Below are 9,939 nucleotides of genomic sequence, written 5' to 3' on the forward strand. Positions count from 1 at the left end.
TACCACCACCGTTGGTAGATCTAGATACTGTTCCGATAGGGTTTCTGAATCAATACTAGTCACCTACAATACGGTTTCCAAATCAATACCAATACGAGCCGCATGAATCCATCATTTTGCATAAAGAATCAAAAGAAATCTTCTCGAACACATAGAGGGCAAGGTGATTAGTACAGGTGCCTGGTAAATCCAATATTCACTAATGTGCACACCTCTAAATAGTCCTTGAAAGCCTCCATTTGATCTATAATATACCATTATAAAAAATCCTTTTGTTTTTCCTACGATGCAATCAAACAATCCTTCACAGCAACATATCAGTAGCATAACTATGGTAGACATGGCAGCAGAGTATGCACAATAGAAGTAGACATGAAATGACCAACATTTATATACAAAGTTTGTATGAGATCATTTCAATGTTGATACTTTATACTATTTGGACATGTGTATGTCTATGGACATGTTGATCTTGAGCTGCTGTGATGTGGTGCCAAAGATGGCCACATATGTCTCTTTCTATTGCGGGGAAACTCCGAGTGGCGTATGCTTTGCCGGAATGTTGATTCATTTCCATTCCAACAAATTTGAGGCGCTCAATATGTCGTGTTTTTAGCAAAGGTCATGCTAAAAAATTTCTTGAATTTTGGCATGACTTGTGCTAGAAATTAGGACATATCGAGTTCACGTGATTTGCCGGAATGGGAATGAAACAACATTCTGGCAAAACATAGGCTAGATTTTTTTATGTCATTACTCTATATATGTAACGGGTTCACTTTCAGTCTGTTGGGGCTCCTTGTGTGACTTTCAGAGAGGAAGAATCCTGACTGTTGTCGTGGGGGTCGCTTCCTCCTCTTCTCGTCGTGATAGACCTTGGTAATGCACGAGGGGAGGGGGGATGCGACCATCACTGACGGTAAATATATCAGAGAGGAAGAATCCCGACAATTATCGTGGGGGTCGCTTCTCCTTCTTTCCCGTGTGCTAGACATTTTGTTGTAATGCACTCGGGAAAGAAGGGAGGAGCGACTACCATCAACGGTCGCAATATCATAGAGGGAGTGGCCACCATATACACCACGTGAGATGAGAGTTTTCAAGGAAGACTCGACAAGAGAAAATCAACCATGGTAATTGTTGTCAATTTTTAATCTTTGAATTATAAACACAGGAAAAATCTGACGATGATAGGATCCCTGAGTGCAATTACTACACCGACAAAGGAGGTATGTGTGATAGGCCTCACCTGTATAACGATAGGTCCTTCACCCTCAAAATGAAGGAGGCCTTCGAACATTTTACGGTATGTAAGGACAACTAGTATTTCTTCGTAATTAAGCATGACTTGTGATTTTTTGCTTTAACGTGTAATTCCCGGTTTTTACAATTCGACTAGTGCATCCCCAACTATGCAAGACCGTATGTACTTGAGAAGCTCGGTTTCAAAGATAGGGAGAGTTATGGAGACAAGCTCACCTAAGGAGGAAACATGGTTTCACTTTTGCGGTTAAGCTCTACAATGCAGTAAATCACTCACATTTTGGGTGTTCAAACTGGAGAGGACTATGCAAGGGCTATGGATTTCAGGAGGATATGAAAATAACCTTCGATCTTGGTCCTGAAGATAATATCGACATCTGGGTGGATGTGGACATGCAAACAAATTGGTTAAGTAATTTATATTGCTTATATAAAAATAGTTGGTATTCGTCCCTATTAAACTTGTTTATTTATAATTGACAGCTTATTTCTTTTCTCCAAGAAATACACGGAAGGTTGTAGACAAGACCTACTATAGTTATGGCTCAGACCTAACTTGGGAGGAGAAAAATTCTCTTGTCTCATTTATTAATGACGTTGAGACTTTTAAGATCAATTATGAAATTAGCCAAAATTATAGTGGATACGTGCCACTAGTCCATGAGTTGAGTGATGGTAACATCCTTGCAAATAACATGGTATCATTTTGTTAACTATGGTTGCATACGTTCTTAAACTACATTGCTAACTATGTTACTATTATGTTCTTCAACAGAAGCTTCCGAAGAATGTTGTGCCTAGCTTGATGTATACCGAAGGTCATATGAGTATGGTTAGCTTACGGCCAAATCCGCCGGTGGCTTTCCACAGTGTATATTCAATTTCTCTAAAAGATGATAGCCTCAAAATCAAAGGATGGAGCCAAGTAATGAGTACACGCAAACAACCAATTGGAGACAACGTGAATGTGCGCATGTCACATGTTGAAGATAGGTGGATCTCTATTCTTCATTATGGAGATGGACCTGTTTACCTGTTTTACTCTATTTTACCTAAGAGAGAGGAGTAGGTCCGGGGTAGTACTTGTCATGTGCAGAATGATGATGAGTTACTTACCCAGGATGACAACGCTTAGCTAGTGTTGGTTAACTTTTCATGTGCTATACTGATGGTGAGTTATTATATGACTACGTATGATGATCGAGTTGTTATATGACTACGATGATGGAGATGACGAGGCCGTGCTACTTGTCATGTGCTAGATTGATGATCAGTTATTATATACTCCCTCCGTCCCAAAATTCTTGTCTTAAATTTGTCTAAATACGGATATATCTAGTTACGTTTTAGTGTTAGATACATCCGTATCTAGACAAATCAAAGACAAGAATTTTGGGACGGAGGGAGTATATGACTACAGATGATGAACTGTTATATGACTATGGATGATGATCGGTTGAACGTCACAATCGACGCAGCCGACTTCCTCTGAAGTAGGTGGAGTGCGCTAAGGCCTTGTGCAATGCAAGGTGCTTAGAGAAATAAATCAGGCTTTTCTTAAGCATGGTGCTTATTTATACTGGGTAGACGCTTAATTAGACTTCTCTACTATAGTAATAGTCACTGGTGATTCAGCAAAACCCGATTTATTTTTCTAAACACCACCCTAAGCACCTAGCATTGTACAATGCCTAAGAATGCTCTAATCATCAAAAGAGCATTTGAACATATTTGTCTTTTTTGTACGTATGTATATAATAGACATGTATATGTATACTTCTGCTTCAGTACACCCCCAAAACACATTGACGGATGAGATTAATTCATACCCCTTCATAATAAAGGACATGATGGTCTTTTTTAAAAGTACATTGTATGCGCTGAGCCCGATACGCAACATTTCCACCTCGATCTAGAGACCCCAGGTTGCATACAAATAGAAGTAACCAACCGGACACCTGAGTTGTTGTAACTTTTATACTTCATTCTACCAATTATATATCTAAGGATTATTAGCTTTGTTAGAAAATTCTGAAATATAAGGCACGTTAGCTTTCCCTGCATGCTAATCTCTCTTCCTCACGGTTGACAATTGGCAAACACTAGAGGGTGACGCGCGCTTTGCCGCGCCGTACTTCAGTCAGTCATCATGAATTACACACTTCTTTATACGTGAGTTGTTGCAATTGGTTGCTTTTGTTGTGATGGAATGGTTACTTTGTTGTGGATTTCACATAATGATTTTGGCTGATTTTTAGTTACATGGGTGTTTTTTTGTTGGCTTCACTTTTATTCTTGAACTCAGGGACTATAGTGCTAAAACCACTATACCTATGATTTAAAAAATTCAAAATAGCCCAATGATATCAACAAGGTTTGTTTGTCCAAACATTCCCATCATCACGTTCATAACAAAGTACACCTACAATTCATAGACTTGTTTAAATTTGTAGCTTTCATAAGCATTCCCCATGCTCATAACCAAATACAGATAATAATAAAAATCAATATTCCTTGACATCTTTTAGAGGAAAATACAGATACACTTGAGCTACACCTTCAGACCTTCCATTTGATCTATCCATCCCGCTCAAAGACATGTTGCTATGACATCCTAGAGGTAGTTCAGTGATGGTAGAGATAGCAAAACGCTTTTCTGAAATGCTACGGTTTCCAAATTGCATCAAACAATAGATCACTTTGAAATACCGAAAGGAATATAGGCGTAGTTTCTTTGGCTCCACTAATAATTAACCACATTACCGGTCTATAAGTGATTATGAGAAATGAATAGTCAGCCGAAGCTCTTACAAGCATTTGTAGCTATTAATAGTCCAAAAACTTAGTCTGACGGGCAACAGAAAGAAAAGTACCACATAATCAAAATTGCAAGTTGGCAGCTGTACTAATCAAAAAGTGGAATCTGACTCAAAAATAAAGGAATTGAAATGTAATAATTGAATATTTTCATTATCAGTCAGCGATATAGAGCTAGAGACTATTTTCTGCTAACATAGTTGCGGGAATAAACTTTGGCGGAACTATGATTGTATAATTTAGATAAACATGAGCAACAGTTTTTGCTAAATTCCAAGAAGCATTATAAGCGAAGCAAACATTTAAGGCATAATTAACACTCCTCCCTACGATAGATACTCAAAAGCGAGTCCAGGGATTGATGCATCAATATTTACTCATGTGTTATAACTATCTGTAAAGCTTATATTGCCTTGATACCGTCACCAATATTTTATTTTCAGGGCAAGGATAAACTAAGATTGCTAATGTAACTACTCTTGTACTTAAATTGAAACTGTATCTCAATCCATTAGAACCGATTATCACAATTCATTAGGAAATACATGGAACAATATTTCGTTTGCAATTTAATGCATGGAACAATTTCTCTTGCCTCGAGGTGGATTAAATGCGCCGATCATGTAAAACTATAGTTAAAGCAAATAAATAATCTTGCACACAAAAGGAAACAAAATCAATCAGATACTCTGAAAGAAATGGTGAATGATATTAATCACCGATTCTGGATAAATGAATTAATGATTTCCCTTTTATCAAAGGTGGCATACACAAGGATGTATAAGTGCAGGCTAGCACGTAGTGAACAAAGTAATTTCTGATAGGCATTAGTGATAAACATCATCCAAGATAGTGACCGGATGATTAATTGCTCGCACACCTCATTGCAACCATATGGTCAGTATCAACATGCAAACAATCATTTGCTCAAGCTCTTGTGAGTCATGTGCTGGTGGCCAAATTCAAACATAGCGAAGGGAAAAACCTTATGTGCAGAGAATGACAGCGGCTCACCTTGGCTCCTGTTGAGTGTCGAGGATGAGAGGTGCCTTGCGCAACAGTAATCATCAGAGTTGTCATATCAGTAGACAAATACCATGATTTTTGAAAAGAACCATCATTAGTGCAGCCCATCGCGGCACCTTGTTGTTCCCATCACGGAAATTCATCTGAATGGTCTGCATCATGAACAATCAATGAAGCATCATCATCTCCGAATGCCAGCAGCAAGCAATAATAACAGAAGCAACAGCGGCAAGCACAGGAAGGAGTCAGCAGTAGCTGCCTGGGCCGGCCACTTCAGCTGGGGCAGCACACAAGCAGCATGCAGCAGCGACGGTGCACGAGCAGCATGCAGCAGCGACTACGCACGAGCAGCATGCAGCAGCGACGGCACACGAGCACGAGCAGTCGCAGCGCATGGGCGCGCGGTGGCTAACGGAGGCAAATAACAGCGACCATCTCCGGCACGTGGTGGCCGGCGGCAGCACTTAACCCTGCAGAGGAGCGGTGGCCCTAGGTGGTTAGAAGGAGGTAGAGGACTCACCCGGGTCACCGGGAGGCGGCCGTCGGCCGACACTGTCGAGGACCGCCGGGGGCGCCGTCACCGACCACCGAAGCCCTCACAACCTCCTCCAAATCGATTCCCCCCAGCCAAGCACCGGTGGACCGACACTGGCCTTCTCTCTGACGCGGCGTGAAGATTTTGACCAGACGGGAACGTCGGTTGCGTGCAGTGCCACAGGGTCTACATCGAGGCCTGACCCTGACGTGTGTGGCCCAGTAAAAATACACAAGTAACTCTAGAAGCCAACCGAACCGAGCCGTGTAAGTAGAAAAATCAGACCACCGGCGTGAAAAGAAGCAAAACATAACTTGCAATCTCGCTGAGCGCCCCAATTCGTGGGAGCTTAGTAACTTTACTGATACTCATTTTAGCAAGCAAAGTGCACTATTAGTGGATGATCAGAGATCGGGAGCCGAATAAAGAAATAAATAAAGCAAAAAGGAATAAATATAAAAAGGAGAGAATCTCCCTGGATGGCCGCCGAACAGAATTCTGGCCGGCCTCACGTGCACCAATGCGCGTGAGATGTATTCCAGCGCGACTCGGCTGGAGCGCCGCTCAATAGATTTCTCTTTCTTTTTGCGTTGACCTTCCACGGTCTGCTGCATGTATGCCCGGCTGTTCCTGTGTGTCTCAATTAGGGCAAATTTAACAAATTTGACCTGTGAACGAAATCAAATCACAGAATGAACTGCCCGTGAAACTATTTCACGCGGCTGACCTTTTTGTGTGACGCCCGACACGAAGGCGTCACACTACACTGTCCAACGCTTCACAGATAGGCGCTACACGCCTGGCCAGCGTTGCACCCGAGACTGCCTAAAAATTGCTAAGTCATTGTGCAGAGCCTAAGAGCTAGGCGCTGCACTGTATGGTGTGGCGCCTAGCTCTCAGGCGCTGCACTAGTGGTTGCACTACAAAATAAAGCAACCACTAGTGCAACGCCTAGAAGCTAGGCGCTACACTATATAGTATGGCGCCTAGCTCTCAGGTGCTGCACACTGACTTAGTAATTTTAGGATCACACGGGTGCGACGCTGGCCAGACGTGTAGCGCCTATCTATGAGGCGTGTAGCGCCTATCTATGAGGCGTTGCATAGTGTAGTGTGGCGCCTTCGTGTCAGGCGTCACACAAAAAGGTCAGCCGCGCGAAATAGTTTCACGGATAGTTCATTCTGTGATTTGATTTCATCCATAGGTCAAATTTGTCAATTTTTCCCTGGATTAGTAACCAGAACCAGATCGCCGTAGTAGTACCAATCACTGACTGATTTTTGGGCAGCGTGTGATGTGTCCGCCATCGAGCCGAACTCCTGTCGGCGCGGCGCTCCGCAGAGTCTTCTTGGCTGGATCACTCATCGGCCAGATCAAAGCGGCCATCTGCATGCGTGCGCATCTCCAAGACCTTCCGCTTGCAGCGTGCGGCCGCCGCTAAGAATTTTCTCGATCTAATCTGACTGCAAACAAAATTGCACGGACCAACAACAACGATTTTTGAAAGAGATAATTTAGATGAAACAATCAGTGAAAAAATATCACTTGATCATCCCATTGATCCGCTATGATCACCTAGCAGGCTCTCAATGAAAGCACCATTGTCGGTGTCAAAACCGGCAGATCTCGGGTAGGGGGTCCCAAGCTGTGTGTCTTACGATCGATGGGTAACAGGAGACGGGGGACACGATGTTACCCAGGTTCGGGCCCTCTCTAAGAGGTAAAACCCTACTCCTGCTTGATTATATTTGATATGTCTGATTACAGGGTTGATCTACCTCGAGATCATATGTTGTGGTCTGAAACCTGAGGGTATGATGGATAATGAATGCCCTATCGACTAGCCTGGCCCCGGCTTATATAATGCACCAGAGGCCTAGGATAACAAGAGTCCTAGTCGAATACGTTCGTGGAGAGGAGTCCTTGTCTTGATCACCAAGTCTTGTGGAATCTTCCTTATATGCGACATGGGCGGCCTAAAGTGGCCCATTAGTGAACCGCCATGGGGGTCCTCGGCCCGACCTACCTGGTCGGGAGACGACGTGGTGAGTACCCTAGTCCAGGACACCATCACTCCTTCCTTTATATATGTGGGCAGGGCACCCCTTGGAGACAGAACAATTGTTCTAAGCCGTGTGCGGCCTCTCCCTCCACGGTTTACTCCTCCGGTCATATTCACGTGGTGCTTACGCGAAGCCCTGCGCGGATCACATCACCATCACCGTCACCACGCCATCGTGCTGACTAAACCCTCCCTCGACCCTCTGCTGGATCAAGAGTTCGAGGGACGTCATCGAGCTGAACGTGTGCAGAGCTCGGAGGTGCCGTACGTTCAGCGCTTGATCGGTTGGATTGTGAAGACGTTCGACCACATCAACCGCGTTAAACTAATGCTTCCGCTTTCGGTCTACGAGGATACGTGGACACACTCTCCCCCTCTCGTTGCTATGCATCTCCTAGATAGATCTTGCGTGAGCGTAGGACATTTTTTGAAATTGCATGCTACGTTCCCCAACAGTGGCATCAGAGCCAGGTCTATGGATAGATGATATGCACGAGTAGAACACAAAGAGTTGTGGGCGATAATAGTCATACTTCTTACCACCAACGTCTTACTTTGATTCGGCGGTATTGTTGGATGAAGCGGCCTGGACCGACGTTACATGACCGCGTTCATGAGACTGGTTCTACCGACGTGCTTCGCACACAGGTGGCTGGCGGGTGTCTGTTTCTCCAACTTTAGTTGAATCGAGTTTGACTACGGCCGGTCCTTGTTGAAGGTTAAAACAACACACTTGACAAAAAATCGTTGTGGTTTTGATGCGTAGGTAAGAACGGTTCTTGCTAGAAGCCCGTAACAGCCACGTAAAACTTGCAACAACAAAGTAGAGGACGTCTAACTTGTTTTTGCAGGGCTTGTTGTGATGTGATATGGTCAAGACATGATGTGATATAAGTTATTGTATGAGATGATCATGTTTTGTAAGAGTTATCGATAACTGGCAGGAGCCTTATGGTTGTCGCTTTATTATATGAAATGCAATCGCCATGTAATTGCTTTACTTTATCACTGTGCGGTAGCGATAGTTGTAGAAGCAATAGTTGGCGAGACGACAACGACGCTACGATGGAGATCAAGGTGTCAAGCCGGTGACAATGGAGATCATGACGATGCTTTGGAGATGGAGATCAAAGGCACAAGATGATGATGGCCATATCAATGTCATATATTTTGATTGCATGTGATGTTTATCATTTATGCATCTTATTTTGCTTAGTACGGCGGTAGCATTATAAGATGATCTCTCACTAAATTTCAAGGTATAAGTGTTCTCCTTGAGTATGCACCGTTTCTACAGTTCGTCGTGCCGAGACACCACGTGATGATCGGGTGTGATCAGCTCTACGCTCACATACAATGGGTGCAAGCCAGTTTTGCACGTGCAGAATACTCGGGTTAAACTTGACGAGCCTAGCATATGCAGATATGGCCTCGGAACACTGAGACCGAAAGGTCGAATGTGAATCATATAGTAGATATGATCAACATAGAGATGTTCACCACTGAAAACTACTCCATCTCATGTGATGATCGGACATGGTTTAGTTGATTTGGGTCATGTGATCATTTAGATGACTCGAGGGATGTCTATCTAAGTGGGAGTTCTTAAGTAATATGATTAATTGAACTTTAATTTATTATGAACTTAGTCCTGATAGTATTTGCATATCTATGTTGTAGATCAATAGCTTGCGATGTAGCTCCCCGTTTATTTTGATATGTTCCCAGAGAAAAATAAGTTGAGAGATGATAGTAGCAATGATGCGGACTGGGTCCGTGATCTGAGGATTATCCTCATTGCTGCACAAAAGAATTATGTCCTTAATGCACCGCTAGGTGACGGGCCTATTGCAGGAGCAGGTGCAGACGTTATGAATGTTTGGCAAGCTCGGTATGATGACTACTTGATAGTTTAGTGCGCCATGCTTTACGGCTAAGAACTGGGACTTCAAAAACATTTTGAACGCCACAAAACATATAAGATGTTCCAAGAGCTGAAATTGGTATTTCAGACTCATGCCCGAGTCAAAAGGTATAAGACCTCTAACAAGTAATTTGCCTACAAGACGGAGGAGAATAGCTCAACCAGTGAGCATGTGCTCAGAATGTCTGAGTACTACAATCGTTTTAATCAAGTGGGAGTTGATCTTCCAAATAAGATAGTGATTGACAGAGTTCTCTAGTAACTATCACCAAGTTACTGGAACTTCGTGATGAACTATAATACGCCAGGGAT

Source organism: Aegilops tauschii, chromosome 1 (genome assembly GCF_002575655.3).
Source record: "Aegilops tauschii subsp. strangulata cultivar AL8/78 chromosome 1, Aet v6.0, whole genome shotgun sequence".
NCBI lineage: Eukaryota > Viridiplantae > Streptophyta > Magnoliopsida > Poales > Poaceae > Aegilops > Aegilops tauschii.